Raw genomic sequence first — 13,508 nt, forward strand, 5'->3', positions numbered from 1 at the left:
TACTCCTCCACACTGCCAAGTACCCTGCCATTTACCTTGTACTCAGCCCTGGAGTTTGTCCTTCCTAAGTGTACCACACCACACTTCTCCAGATTGAACTCCATCTGCCACTTGTCAGCCCAGCTCTGCATCCTATCAATATCCCTCTGCAAGCTCCGACAGCCCTTCACACTATCCACAACACCGCCGATCTTAGTGTCGTCCGCAAACTTACTAACCCAGCCTTCCACCCCCACATCTATGTCATCTATAAATATCACAAAAAAGTGGAGGCCCTAGAACCGATCCCTGCGGGACATCACTAGTCACTGCCCTCTAATCTGAGGGCACTCCTTCCACCACAACCCTCTGCTTTCTACAGGAAAGCCAATTCCTAATCCACACAGCCAAGCGTCGCTGGATCCCTTGGCCTCTTACCTTCTGAAGAAGCCTACGATGAAGAACCTTAACAAACGCATTACTAAAGTCCATGTAGACCACATCCATCTCACTACCCTCATCAATCTTCTTCGTCACCTCCTCAAAGAACTCTATAGTCTTGTGAGGCAAGATCTTCCCTTCACAAAGCCATGCTGGCTGTCCCTAAACAGTCCATGATTCTCCAGGTGTTCATAGATCCTATCCCTTAGAATCATTTCTAACAGCTTATCCACCACAGACGTAAGGGTCACCGGTCTGTAATTCCCTGGACTATCCCTCCTACCGTTTGTGAACAAGAGGACAACATTCGCCACTCTCCAATCCTCCGGCACAATCCCGGTGGACAACGAGGACTCAAAGGTCCTTACCAGCTGTTTAACAATCTCCTCCCTCGCCTCTCGAAGCAGCCTGGGGAAAATCCCGTCAGGCCCCGGAGATTTATCTGTCTTGATATTATTTAACGATTTCAACACATCCTCTCTCTTGATATCTACAACCTCGAGCACATTACCCTGACCAGCATACCCTACCACGTCATAAAGACCTTTACGCTTGGTGAATACCGAAGAGAAGTATTCATTGAGAACTTCTCCTACTTCCGCCGCCTCCAGGCACATTCTCTCATCTTTGTCTTTAGTCGGACCTACCTTTCGCCTGGCCATCCTGCTACCCTTCACGTACGTGAAAAAGGCCTTGGGATTTTCGTTAGCTCTACTAGCCAACACCTTTTCTTGTCCCCTTATAGCTCTTCTCAGCCATTTCTTAAGTTCTTTCCTCGCTACTCTATATTCCTCACGGGTCCTGTCTGAAACTTGCTGCTTACACCTTAAGTATGCTACCTTATTCTACCTAACTAGTCGTTCCACCTCTCTCGTCACCCACGGCTCCTTCACCCTGCCATTCCTTCTCTGCCTCACGGGCAAAAATTTATCCCTAACATCCTGCATAAGATCCCTGAACATCGACCACATCTCCATGAAACATTTCCCTTCAAAATGGACATCCCACTTTACACTCCCAAGTTCTCTCCTTATAGCCTCATAGTTCGCCCTTCCACAATTAAATATCTTCTTGTCCTTTCTGCACCTTTCCCTGTCCATGACAATTTTAAATTTTATGGAGCAATGGTCACTGTCCGCCAAATGCTCACCCACCAATAGATCCTTCACCTGACTTGGTTCATATCCTAAAACTTGATCTAGCATTGCATTCCCTCTAGTCGGCCTGTCGACATACTGCGTCAGGAATCCCTCATGGACATATTTAACAAATTCCGTCGCATCTAAACCTTTGGCACTAAGCAGGATCCAATATATATTCGGGAAGTTGAAGTCTTCCATTATAACAAATCTGTTATTTTTGCATCTCTCCAAACACTGCCTGCCAATCTGCTCCTCTATATCTGTACTGCTACCAGGGGGCCTATATAATACTCCTAGTGGAGTAACTGCTCCTTTCTTCTTCCTTCCTTCCACCCATACGGACTCTAAAGATGATCCTTCTACGACATCCATCCTTTCCACAGCCGTAACAGTGTCCCTGACCAGTATCACCACTCCTCCTTCTCTTTCCTCCCTTCCCTATCCCTCTTAAAACACCGAAAACCAGGAATATTCAATATCCACTCCTGCCCTGAAGTCAGCCACGTCTCAGTAATAGCCACAATATCATAGTTCCCTATACTTATCCAAGCCCTCAGTTCATCTCCCGTATTCCTGACACTTCTTGCATTTAAGTAAACACACTTCAGTCCATCTACCTTACTACTTTTATCGCCTGTATTCTGCTTCTCATTCCCCAAAGCCTTTTCCCCATCCCCTTCTTCCTCTGACCTACTCCCCTGGTTCCCTTCCCCCTCACAAACTAGTTTAAGCCCTCCCGAACCACCCTAGCAAACCTAGCAGCAAGGATATTGGCCCCCTTCTGGTTCGGGAGTAACCCGTCCTCTCTGCACAGGTCCTATCTTCCCGAGAAGAGATCCCAATGATCCAGAAATCTAAAACGCTCCCTTCTGCACCAACTTCTCAGCCATACATTTAGCTGCCACCTCCTGCTGTTCGTGCCTTCACCATCGCATGGCACCGGCAACAACCTCGAGATTGCTACCCTTGAGGACCTCTTCCTCAGTCTTCTGCCTAGCTCTCTGAACTCGCTCTTCAAGACCTCATCCCCCTTCCTACCTATGTCGTTGGTGCCAACATGGACCACAACTTCTGGTTGCTCTCCCTCCCACTCAAGAATCCTGTGGACCCGATCAGTGACATCCCGGACCCTGGCACCTGGGAGGCAACATACCATCCGGGATTCATGCTCACTGCCACAGAAACTCCTATCTGTTTCCCTGACTATCGAGTCCCCTATACTGCCACATGTCTCTTTCCCACCCTTCCTTTCTGAGCAGCAGTACCACTGGGGATCTCCGCTGATGAGCTGGCTCTAACGTTGCTGCTGTTGCTCTTTCCTTCATCTTGCTCGTGATTACTCGTCTTTAACAGTGACCTTTATGATTCTTAGTAACCTGAAGTCTGCGGGTCCTCGTCAATATTATAGCTTGTGATCCATATCTGATCGCTGTCACATTTCAACAGAACCTATGGTTCCGGCGGTCTGACAAGGAGGGTGACGTCCCTACTCTAACATTACTGAGGACATCATTCTGCGGTTACTGGTGGAAATTCCACTGTAGCGCGTAACGTGGTCACTCCAAAATATTATATGAAACCCCTTTCCAGCAGTTACTAAATATGTTCACATTTAAACAGTTGCAGTCAACTGTAATAATGTGACTAATAATCAGAGTAAAACACAAACGATCGGGTTGCACCTTTCATTCTTTTTCAATATTTTTATTAACTTCAAATAAATATGCAAAGTGCATGAAACAAAGGGGAAACACAATGTTACAGAATAGATGATATTGAATCACACTTAAAATCACTGTGCTTCATATTGATAAACAAAAAAGATAACAATTAATATTGATAGGTTGGAAGAATTTTATTTTAAATAAATCTAACCCCACTGCCAGATCCGAAGCTGTTTAGTAACATCATATGGACATAGTAGCATTGGACAATATCTGTACTTTAATCACCAAATCAGTGGTTAGGAAAGTAGTACAAAAAAGGTCCTCATAATATTTGAAAGTTCAGAATAGATCCAGAAATAAAGCAACGGATCTTCTCTAAATTTAGATATGACATAACACCCCGTAATTTTTGAGCATGAGTGGGGGCACTAGTTTCCTCCCATTTAAGCAATACAGCTTTCCTGGTTATAAGAGAAATGAAGACAAATATGTGCAAGTCGTACGTCTCCATAATTGTATCTTTTTCTCCAACATCCCAAATAATGCAGGTAAAGGATTTGGCTTTAAAATTATTTTAAAAAGTAGGGAAAAGTTTGAAATACCGCTATCTAGTATTTTTCCAGACTCGGACATGATCAAAAAGTATTACTTAAAGAAGCCTCTACATCATTGCACTTGTCGCAATAAGGACATATATCCGCATAGAAACGCGATAACTTGTCTTTGGACAAGTGAGCTCTATGGACCACTTTAAATCGAAGGAGAAAGCGACGTACACATAACGATGAAATATTAACCAGTTTAAAAATTTGATTCCAAGTTTCCTCAGAAATTGAAATCTGCAGATCACGTTCCCAAGGGTTTTTAATTTTCTCTAAAGGACCTTACTTTCTCCTTATAACCAAACATAAATCTTAGATACTGAAACATCAGAACAAGGCTTCAAATTTATAATTACATCTGGTAAGCTGTTATCAGGACTTATAGGAAAGGTATGTACTTTAGTTCGGAGAAAATCTCTAATTTGCAAATATTGAAACAAAGGTAAGTTTTTGGCAAATTATATTTAGTTGTCGATTGTTCAAATGTTAAGAAATTCTTTCCAACAAACAGATCCTGAAACCAAGTAATACCCAATCTACCCCATTATTTAAAAACTGTGTCAGTCATAGAAGGTTTAAAGAAAAAAAAGCTAAAATGGGACTAGACAAAGAACATCTCAATAAACCATGTTATTTTCCAAAATGTAACCAAATCCTCAAAGCGTGTTTAACTACCAAATTATCGGTTAGTTTAATTGTTGATAAAGGAAGTGAAGAGCCAAGCAAAGAAATAATAGATTTTTTTTAAACAGAATTAACTTCCCAGGAAACCTACACAGGACAGTACTCATAATTAATTTAATCTGACTGAAAAGTAAGATTTCGTATATTGACTGTGCCGTAATAAAACCGAAAGTTTGGTAAAGCAAAGCCTCCATTATTTGTAGCTTTCTGAAAATGAACTTTATTAATCTAGGATGTTTATTTTGCTGTATGTAAAAAAGATATTATTGAGTCAAGAGAATCAAAAAAGACAGGAATAAAAACAAGTAAAGCTTGAAATAGATATATAAATTGAGGTAAAATATTCATTTTAATAGAATTAATGCTTCCAATCAGCGATATGGACGGGATGACCAATTTGTTAAGACCCTTTTCAAATAATCCAGTTAAGCAAGAAATTTCTCTTAAAATAAATGTTTATAATTTTTAGTAATAGTTACACACAAGTAGGTAACATGATTTTTACAATTGTCAAAGGAAGATTAATATCCAATGGTATCAGATTGTTCAAAGGGAAAAGTTCGCTCTTGCGTAAATTCAGTTTATATCATGAAAATTGGCTAAAACGAGAAAATAAAGAAAGCATAGAAGGTAAGGAATTCTCAATATTGGAAATGAAGAGCAGTAAATTATCAGCATAGAGCGAAACTTTGCTGGTGGTACCTCTCCTAGAGATACGGCAATCTCTGTAGATTCTCGAAAAGCAACAGCTGAAGTTTCTAAGACCAGGTAAAACAGCAAAGGGCTCAAAGGGCACCCCTGTCTAGTTCCGCGTTGGAGTTTAAAAGGTTCAGAATGTTGAAAGTTGTTAAGAACACGGGCAGAAGGAGGTAAACAAAGTAATTTAATCCACTGAATAAAATCGGGCCTAAAGTTAAATTTCTCTAAGTTTTTAAAGAGGAAACTCCATTCTACCCGGTCAAAAACCTTTCTGGCATCTGGAGAAAGCAAACATTCCGATATTTCCTTTGAAGGGGAATAAATAATTTACAATAAACGACGAATATTAAAATAGAAATAACGGTTTTTGATAATCCCCGTCTGAACATCGGATATAATTAACGGAAAAAACTAATCCACGAGCCAAAACTTTAGACAAAATTTTAACATCAACATTCGGTGAAGAAATAGGTCAACGCGAAGAACATTCCGCTGCATCTTAATTCTTCCTCAGAATAAGTGAAATGGAAGCTTCACAAAAGGATAGTGGTAACCTTCCTAATTTAAAAGAATCCGAACAAAATCAGAAATTAAGGCATAAGCAGTGAGGAGCAAGCATTATAGAAAATTCCCGGATATCCATCAGGGTGCGGTGTCTTTCCAGAATGCATTGATCGTATAACCTCGGCCATTTCGTCATGAGTAATTCACTTGTCTGGTTGTTTTCGGTTCTCAGAGAGTGTAGGAATGTTTAATTGGTCGAAAAAGTTGTTCATAGCAGTATCATCTTCAGGAGACTCAGAACTATAAAGTTTGGAATAAAATTCGCTAGAAGTATCATCTATTTATAAATATCTGTTGTCCTTCCTCCATCGGTTATTCGAACGTCTTTAATTTGCCGTCTAGCTACAGAGGTTTTTTAATAGATTAGCCATTAGAACCGTAGAACCATAGAACAATACAGCACATGCAGGCCCTACGGCCCATCATGTTGTGCCGACCTTCAAACCACACCTAAGGCTATCTGTTGTATGAAAGGCGATGGGATCAGATGACCGTGAAAGCACTACTGACCCACATGGTCAGATGATAGCATTGCCCATCAGGTCGGAAGCTATACCATTATCAATGAGGGGTCCTGCTCCGCCCCACCCATTAATAGTACACCTGAGGACTAGCACATAACCCACATTTGTTCTTGACCCTGAATAATTGGCTCTGTTTAACCTGAGCGGGCTCCACCCCGCTACAGCCCTATAACAGATGGTGCACGTGGGCTCTCTTTCTCTTTTTTCCGATTTCTGCTGGGGTCGGGACCACAGGTGAGAGGATGCACTTCCACAGCGGTCTAGGAGCGTCCTGAGTAGATTCCCAGTAGCGTAGAGCCGTTGTTTGTCCTAATTCAGGGGGTCCAGACAACGTATTTGTTCATTCCCTGATAGTTTGTACTAGTTCGTTGTGTGTGTGTGAGAGTGTGTGCACATCACCCCTGTTGCGACTCCCCACCCACCCCCCAACGTTTGGCCGTCACCCTAGTGCGAGTCTGCGAGTGTGCATTTGTTCCTTCACATCCTGTTCCCGCGTCGGTATTTGTGAATAAAATCCTCCTTTTAAAGCACAAAGACTGTGTGTCCAGATACCTTTTATCTTTAAGATACCACAAGATCCTTTCTCATAACAATTGGCGCTGCGAGCAGGGTCTTAAGGGTATTGGCTGGACACAGACGTGAATAGGATGTTCTGGAACAAGGGGAAGAAAGAAATGGTAGGCACTGAGGAAGGATCGCAAGATGGATCGACGAGAGAGAGGGATTTGGGAGCTTGGCCAGCCTACTGGCAGACCACAGGAAGCCAGTGGACTGGTCTGAACAGTTAGATCCACGTGGTAAGAAACTGGGGCACCACTTGGTGGCCCTCTTCCAGGAGTCGGTGTTCCCCAGAGCAAAAGGGAGTCAAAGGGGTGTCTTCTGTCTCCTGGCATCCCTTTTGAGGCGCCAGGTTGAGATTACCGATCAGTGGCGAGATACCAGCTTACAGAGGGATAAGGAGATAGAAACGATTCGGCAGCGATGTTGCACGCTGCAGGAGGCCGTTCAGACTGCCCAGACTCGGGCCAACGACCTCGAGACCAGAGGTACTGAGGTTGCCTGCCGGCTGATTCAGGTACAGCAGGCACAAGCCGCCCACAGGTCTGGCTGGAAACCGGACCCGTTTAAAATCCGTGCCTTGGTCCAGCGTGGTGATAAATTGGACGCATGGCTGGGGGGTGGGGACCTTCGATGGATGAGGATGAGGAGGGAGTACCCGAAGAGCCCGAGCCCCACCATACCCGCCCCCGCCCTATGCTCCCGATCCCCTGCAGGTTCGACCCGTCACCACGCGGTCCCAGGTCCGCCATAGACGGGAAGGGAGTCAGGATGGGACCCCCGCAGGGGAAGGTGCCCGCGGCACCTCCGAGACCACGGAGACCTGGGACTTTTCCGTTAGAGATCACCCAGCTGGCGGATCAGTACCGCTGGCTGGATCGGGAGAATCGCTGGCCGCGTGGCTGCTCCGCCTGTGGGACGAGGGAGCCCCTAACGAGAACCTCTCCCACCAGGAGGCGAGTGCCCTGGAGAGCTTAATAACGGTCTGTGGGCACCACCGGGAGGGACTGTGGACGCCGCTACCCTGTGAGATCGGGTAGTGGCCACTGTGAGTATCCGATACCCTACCCTCCTCGAATGGGATTTGTACGCACGACCACAGTGGGGCACGGTCAGTGAGGGCACCAGGGTCATCCGGGAGGGCACTACTGACCGGCATATACGCAGGGACGGGTGACCTCGGGCTGTTAGATAATACCATCGTGACCAGTGCGCTAGCGGGGTACCTGGTCGCCACCGCGCGCCCCGACCTGAGGCCAGTTGATCTGCACCTCATGGGACCAGCCAGCGGGAGGACAGTACGGGAAGCCATTACCTTTCTGGAGGGGTTAGAATACATGCAGCGGGGTGTTGTCACACAGGTCCGCCTGGCGGAAATGAAGGCTGGGGACACCACAGCTCGCCTGTCGTGTAAGCAGCTGTACCTGGACCTCTTGCGCGCAGGGGTGGACCGCACTACCATACAAGGGAGGTCAACATCCGCTCTCTATGCAGGATGGGAGGAGCTCTGTGGGGGAAAGCCTGGCCAGGGGAGGCCCCGTGACCACTCAGGGGCCAAGCCCGATACAGGGGGCGCCCCCAACCGCCGGACCACGTGGGTTGCCCCCGCAGACACCGATACTGCCTCCGCACCTCCCCCCACCTGAAGCAGCTTTCCCTGCCCTCCGGGCTCAGCTACGAGGCCTGCTATGACAGGAAATGTCCCACTTCCGCCAGCAGGAATCCTCACCCACCGGGTGGCAGACTTCTACCCCGCTCCCATAGGATGAAGGCCAGGGTCCTGATCACGTCTGTTCCGTCACCCTTCCACGCCCGGGGTACCTGAGCCCACACATACCCATAGCGGTAAACTGGAGAAAGGAAAATGTGCAGAGGTGGATGGCACTTGTCGACACGGGTGCCCAGCAAACTATCGTCCCGGGGAACCCCGCTGCGTGTAAGGGGGGCCAAATGCGGATAAAGTGGTTGGGGGGTTCCCTTCTGCCCGCAAAGAAGTCAGAGTCCGTACGACCATCGGGAACCAGCCTCCCCAACTGTGAATGTTTTAATCGCAGACTCCACGGAATGTATACTGGGGATCAACGTCTTTTAGGGACAGTCCCTTCACACCAGCCGGGGCAAGTTCACTTTTGGAATCGCCTGTGCTACGGTGGTGGTCGGGGTGGTCAGGTGGGAGCCGGTCCTTGTTCCCCTTCCCTCTAAGTTCGTTTGTAGTAGTCAATATAGGGTGCCGGGGTGACACCGAGACATCACAGAGGCCGTCCAAGCCCTGCAGCAGGAGGGAGTCATCAGACCCGCAGCATCCCCTTTTAATAGTCCCGTCTGGCCCGTCCGCAAGAAGAACGGGACGTGGCGTATGACGGTATACTACCGACACTTAAACAAGGCTGCCCCCACCCCTCGAACCGCGGTACCCCACATCGTCACTTTAGTGGAAGATATTGCAGGGCGCCCAGACAAACCATGGTATGCCGTTGTGGATTTGACCAATGCATTCTTCTCCATCCACCTTCATGACACCTCCCAGGACCAATTTGCATTCACCTGGGACGGGAGACAATATACATTCAAACGTCTGCCACAAGGGCACATCCATAGCCCAACAATCTGTCATGGCTTAATAGCTCGAGATCTGCAAGCCATTCACCTTCCCCCAGGGGTGTCAGTCACTCATTACGTAGATGACGTATTGTTAAAAGGGCCCTCGGAGGCTATTGTCTCAGAGGCTCTTGATATGTTAATATCCTCCTTCAGAGAACGGGGCCGTCCATTAATATGGAAAAAGTACAAGGTCCAGCCCAGAATGTATTGTTCCTGGGCATACAGCGGAAGGCAGGGAGAAGAGAAATTCCTGACACGTTGAAAAATAAAATTTTAAATTTTGCTCTCCCCACCAACAAGACGGACACCCAGAGTTTCGTGGGCCTCCTTGGCTATTGGCGGCAACACATCCCTCACCTGACCATACTCCTGAGGCCACTTTATAAGATCTCCCGCAAGAAAGCCACTTTCTCGTGGGGGCCTGAACAGCAGCCGCCTTTGAAGCAGCCAAACAGGCGGTGGAGCAAGCCTTTCCCCTTTTCCCGCGACAGGAAGGGGTCCCCTTCGAGTTACAGGTCTTTGCTAGTGAGTTGATGGCCGAGTGGAGACTCTGGAAGAAATTCCAAGGGCGCAGAGTCCCACTCGGCTTCTGGACCAAATCATTGCCTGAGACCGCCACCCGCTACAGCCCCTTCGAGCGTCAGCTGCTGGCCTGCTACCTGGAACTCCTCGCCACCGAGAACCAAACGGGTACTGACCCCGTGGTCCTTCGCCCCACCTGCCCATAATGCGTTGGATCAAATCCCCCGACTCCACACACAAAGAGGGCAGAGCCCAGATGTCCGCAATAGTGAAGTGGAAGAGGTATATCGCGGACCGAGAAGAACCCGGTCCGGAAGGGTTCAGCCGCCTCCACAAACAAGTTATGTCGTTCGTCCAATCCAAGGACCCACCCCCGGGCATACCCGAGATCAAGCCCTCTCCCGTATCCTGGGGCCCACCCTTCGACTCCTTCGACCCTGAACATAAACTGCACGCCTAGTTCACAGACTGTTCCAGCCGCTGGAAAAACGGGAAACAACATTGGAAAGCGGCGGCATTTCATCCCGCCACGGGGAAAACATGAACAAAAGAGGGAGCGGGAGGGTCCAGTGTATTGGCTGAGCGAGCGGCTGTAGCACTCACTTTACGGGACACCACCGGGCCAGTCCATGTCTATTCCAACTCCTGGGCAGTAGCCAATGGTATGGTGGTGTGGATGGCACGGTGGCACGAGACGGGGTGGGAAATTCACGGACGCCCCCTCTGGGGACAGGAACACTGGCGCCACTTCTGGGACCAAGCCGCCCAGAGACAGATATTAGTCCACCACGTGGATGCCCATACTCCTCAGGAGGCCACATAAAATGCCGCTGTGGACAAGGCTGCCCAGATATGCTGCCCTACTGCCTCCCCGGAGGAACCTGACCTCAGCGCTCTAGCCACAAGAGCGGTCACCTAGGGGCTAATGGTATGCGGTGCCGGACAGAACGGTTTCGGGTTGCCCTTACGGTGGATCAGTGCAAAACCACTGTCTCAAATTGCCCCACCTGTTATCAGGTAAAACCACGACGCTGGCCGGCGGGGCCACCAGGTCACATTCGCTGCGGCACGGGAGCGGGTGACGTGTGGCAAATAGACTATATCAGACCGCTCCCACGTCATAATAAAAAGCAATACGCCCTGACGATGGTGGACACATAATTGGGTGTCCTAGTGGCGGTGCCCTGTGAGAGGGCCGACCAGAACAGCACCATCAAAGGATTGCAGCACCTCTCCTCCATCTATGGAGTCCCACGGGAGGTGCAATCCTATCAGGGCTCACACTTCGCGGGGGCTAAGGTACAAAACTGGGCGGTGGATGCGGCGATCACGTGGCTGTTTCATATCCCCTACCATCCCCAGGCATCGGGTCTGATAGAAAGAAGAACGGCCTGCTGAAAGAAACCATACGTCCACTGACATCCTCCCGCACACTGCAGGGGTGGTCGGGCGTGCTGCAGCAGGCCGTCGATCAGCTCAACACACGGCCCACTGGCCAAGGGGAGGTCTCCATTATCCCGCCATCTGGCCCACTCACAACCACTGGACTTGCAAAACCCCGAACATCCCGAGACTGAGGACACTCTGGGAGGGTCTGGGTCCGACGGCCACAAGGTTCCCCTGAGAATGAGGAAGTGGTCGCACGCGATCTCGGGGAAACTTCTTGGGTTGCGATCTCGGGTCAAACTAACCTCTCCTGCCTTAATACACAAAACCTGACCCGCCGAGAATGTTTGTCCTCCAGCCTACACGACGATGGCACTACTCCTCCTCACTGGGATGATCGGCATCGGGGAGCCTACGAACGCCTTCCTCCGTGTCGCTTACGAATTCGTCAACACTTCTAATCAATCATACTTCTGGATCTGCCTTCGAACCCGAGCACACGCCGGTGAAGCTCTCCCACTTACAGCGATTCCCTTTGATGATCTCCAGATGAACTGTCTACACAGACTTGTTGCGCCAGTCGGGTTCGGTCTATCGGTTTGTGGGGGGGTGCGTAGTCCCCCACCACTCCCCACTCCAATACAGAATATTTCTTCCAGTGATTTCCGGTGGGGTGGGTGCCTCAGGAACTGGTATTTCCCTTCTTACAATTTGACCTCAACCAGAGTCCCTACCCTCAGAGTTTCACGCAGCCATTCAGTCAGCCAAGAGAATGTTGGCGCAGACTCCAAAACGACCACATTTCCACCTTTCCAGTCGGCTACAGTGACTGCGAGACCAACTGGTACCCAGGGGCCACAGTGACCACCGTCAGCGGCGCCGCTAAACTGGGAGATCCCTGGAACTTGAATGGCACCCACTGGGTCTGCGGGCAGCGTGCCTACCCGTGGCTCCCCACGAGCTGGTACGGTTGCTGCTTTCCAGCGTTTGTGGTGCCCTATATCCACGCACTCGACGACCTCGGGGAGCACCCAGCATACAGCTGCCACCGGCGCAGAAGAGCCATCACAGCGGCGGAAAGTTCTGGATGATTGCCTTTCCCATGTATGGCACAGCTCGACTGTCTCGAGAAGTCATAAGGATAACCGGCGTACTCCAGACAGTGGCTGACGAAACCAACATGTCACTGCAACGTACCACGTATGCCCTGACCCAGACGACAGCAGAGCTGGCTGCTGTCAGGCTGATGGCCCGACAGAACAGGATGGCCCTGGACTACTTACTCGCTGCAGAAGGTGGAAGCTGTGCAGTGGTTGGGAAGGAGTGCTGCACCTTTATCCCAGATGTATCTAGCAACATCACAGACCTGGCTGCTCACATTGGGGACTCGATAACTAAAATTCAAAAGGCAAGGGACCAGCTCCTCCAGCATGACACATCATGGGGAAACTGGTGGCCATTGGGTCTCTGGGGGGATGTTGGGCAACTCTTGTCCAGTGGGCCACCATCCTCGTTTTAGTTGTAATAGCGGCCTGCATTTTGTGCTGTGCATGCCAACTTATTAGAACCAATTCTGCCTTCCATTAGGTACCGCACACAGACGCATATTTCTGTTAGCTTAGTGTAGCTATTCCCATGATTGGCAAATGGTATACCTTCCGAGGGGTGGAATGTAGTATTAAAGGCCAGGGGTCAGATGACCGTGACAACACTACTGACCCCCATGGTCGGATGATAGCATTGCCGTCAGGTTGGAAGCTATACGACTGTCAATCAGGGGTCCGTCTTCGTCCCACTCATTAAGAGTACACCTGAGGACTGGCTCATAACCCACCTTTGTTCTTGACCCCGAATCACTGGGTCGTTTCACCTGAGCGGGCTCCACCCCGCTACAGCCCTATAAAAGATGGTGCATGTGGGCTCACTTTCTCTTTTTCCGATTGTTGCTGGGGTCGAGAACACAGGTGAGAGTGTGCACTTCCATAGGGATCTAGGAGCGTCCTGAGTAGATTCCCAGTAGCGTAGAACCGTTGTATGTACCCGATTCAGGGGGTCCAGACAACGTATTTGTTCGTTCCCTGATATTTTGTGCTAGTTCGTTGCGTGTGTGTATGAGAGTGTGTGCACTTCACCCCTGTT

This window comes from Pristis pectinata, chromosome 29 (genome assembly GCF_009764475.1).
Source record: "Pristis pectinata isolate sPriPec2 chromosome 29, sPriPec2.1.pri, whole genome shotgun sequence".
Lineage (NCBI taxonomy): Eukaryota > Metazoa > Chordata > Chondrichthyes > Rhinopristiformes > Pristidae > Pristis > Pristis pectinata.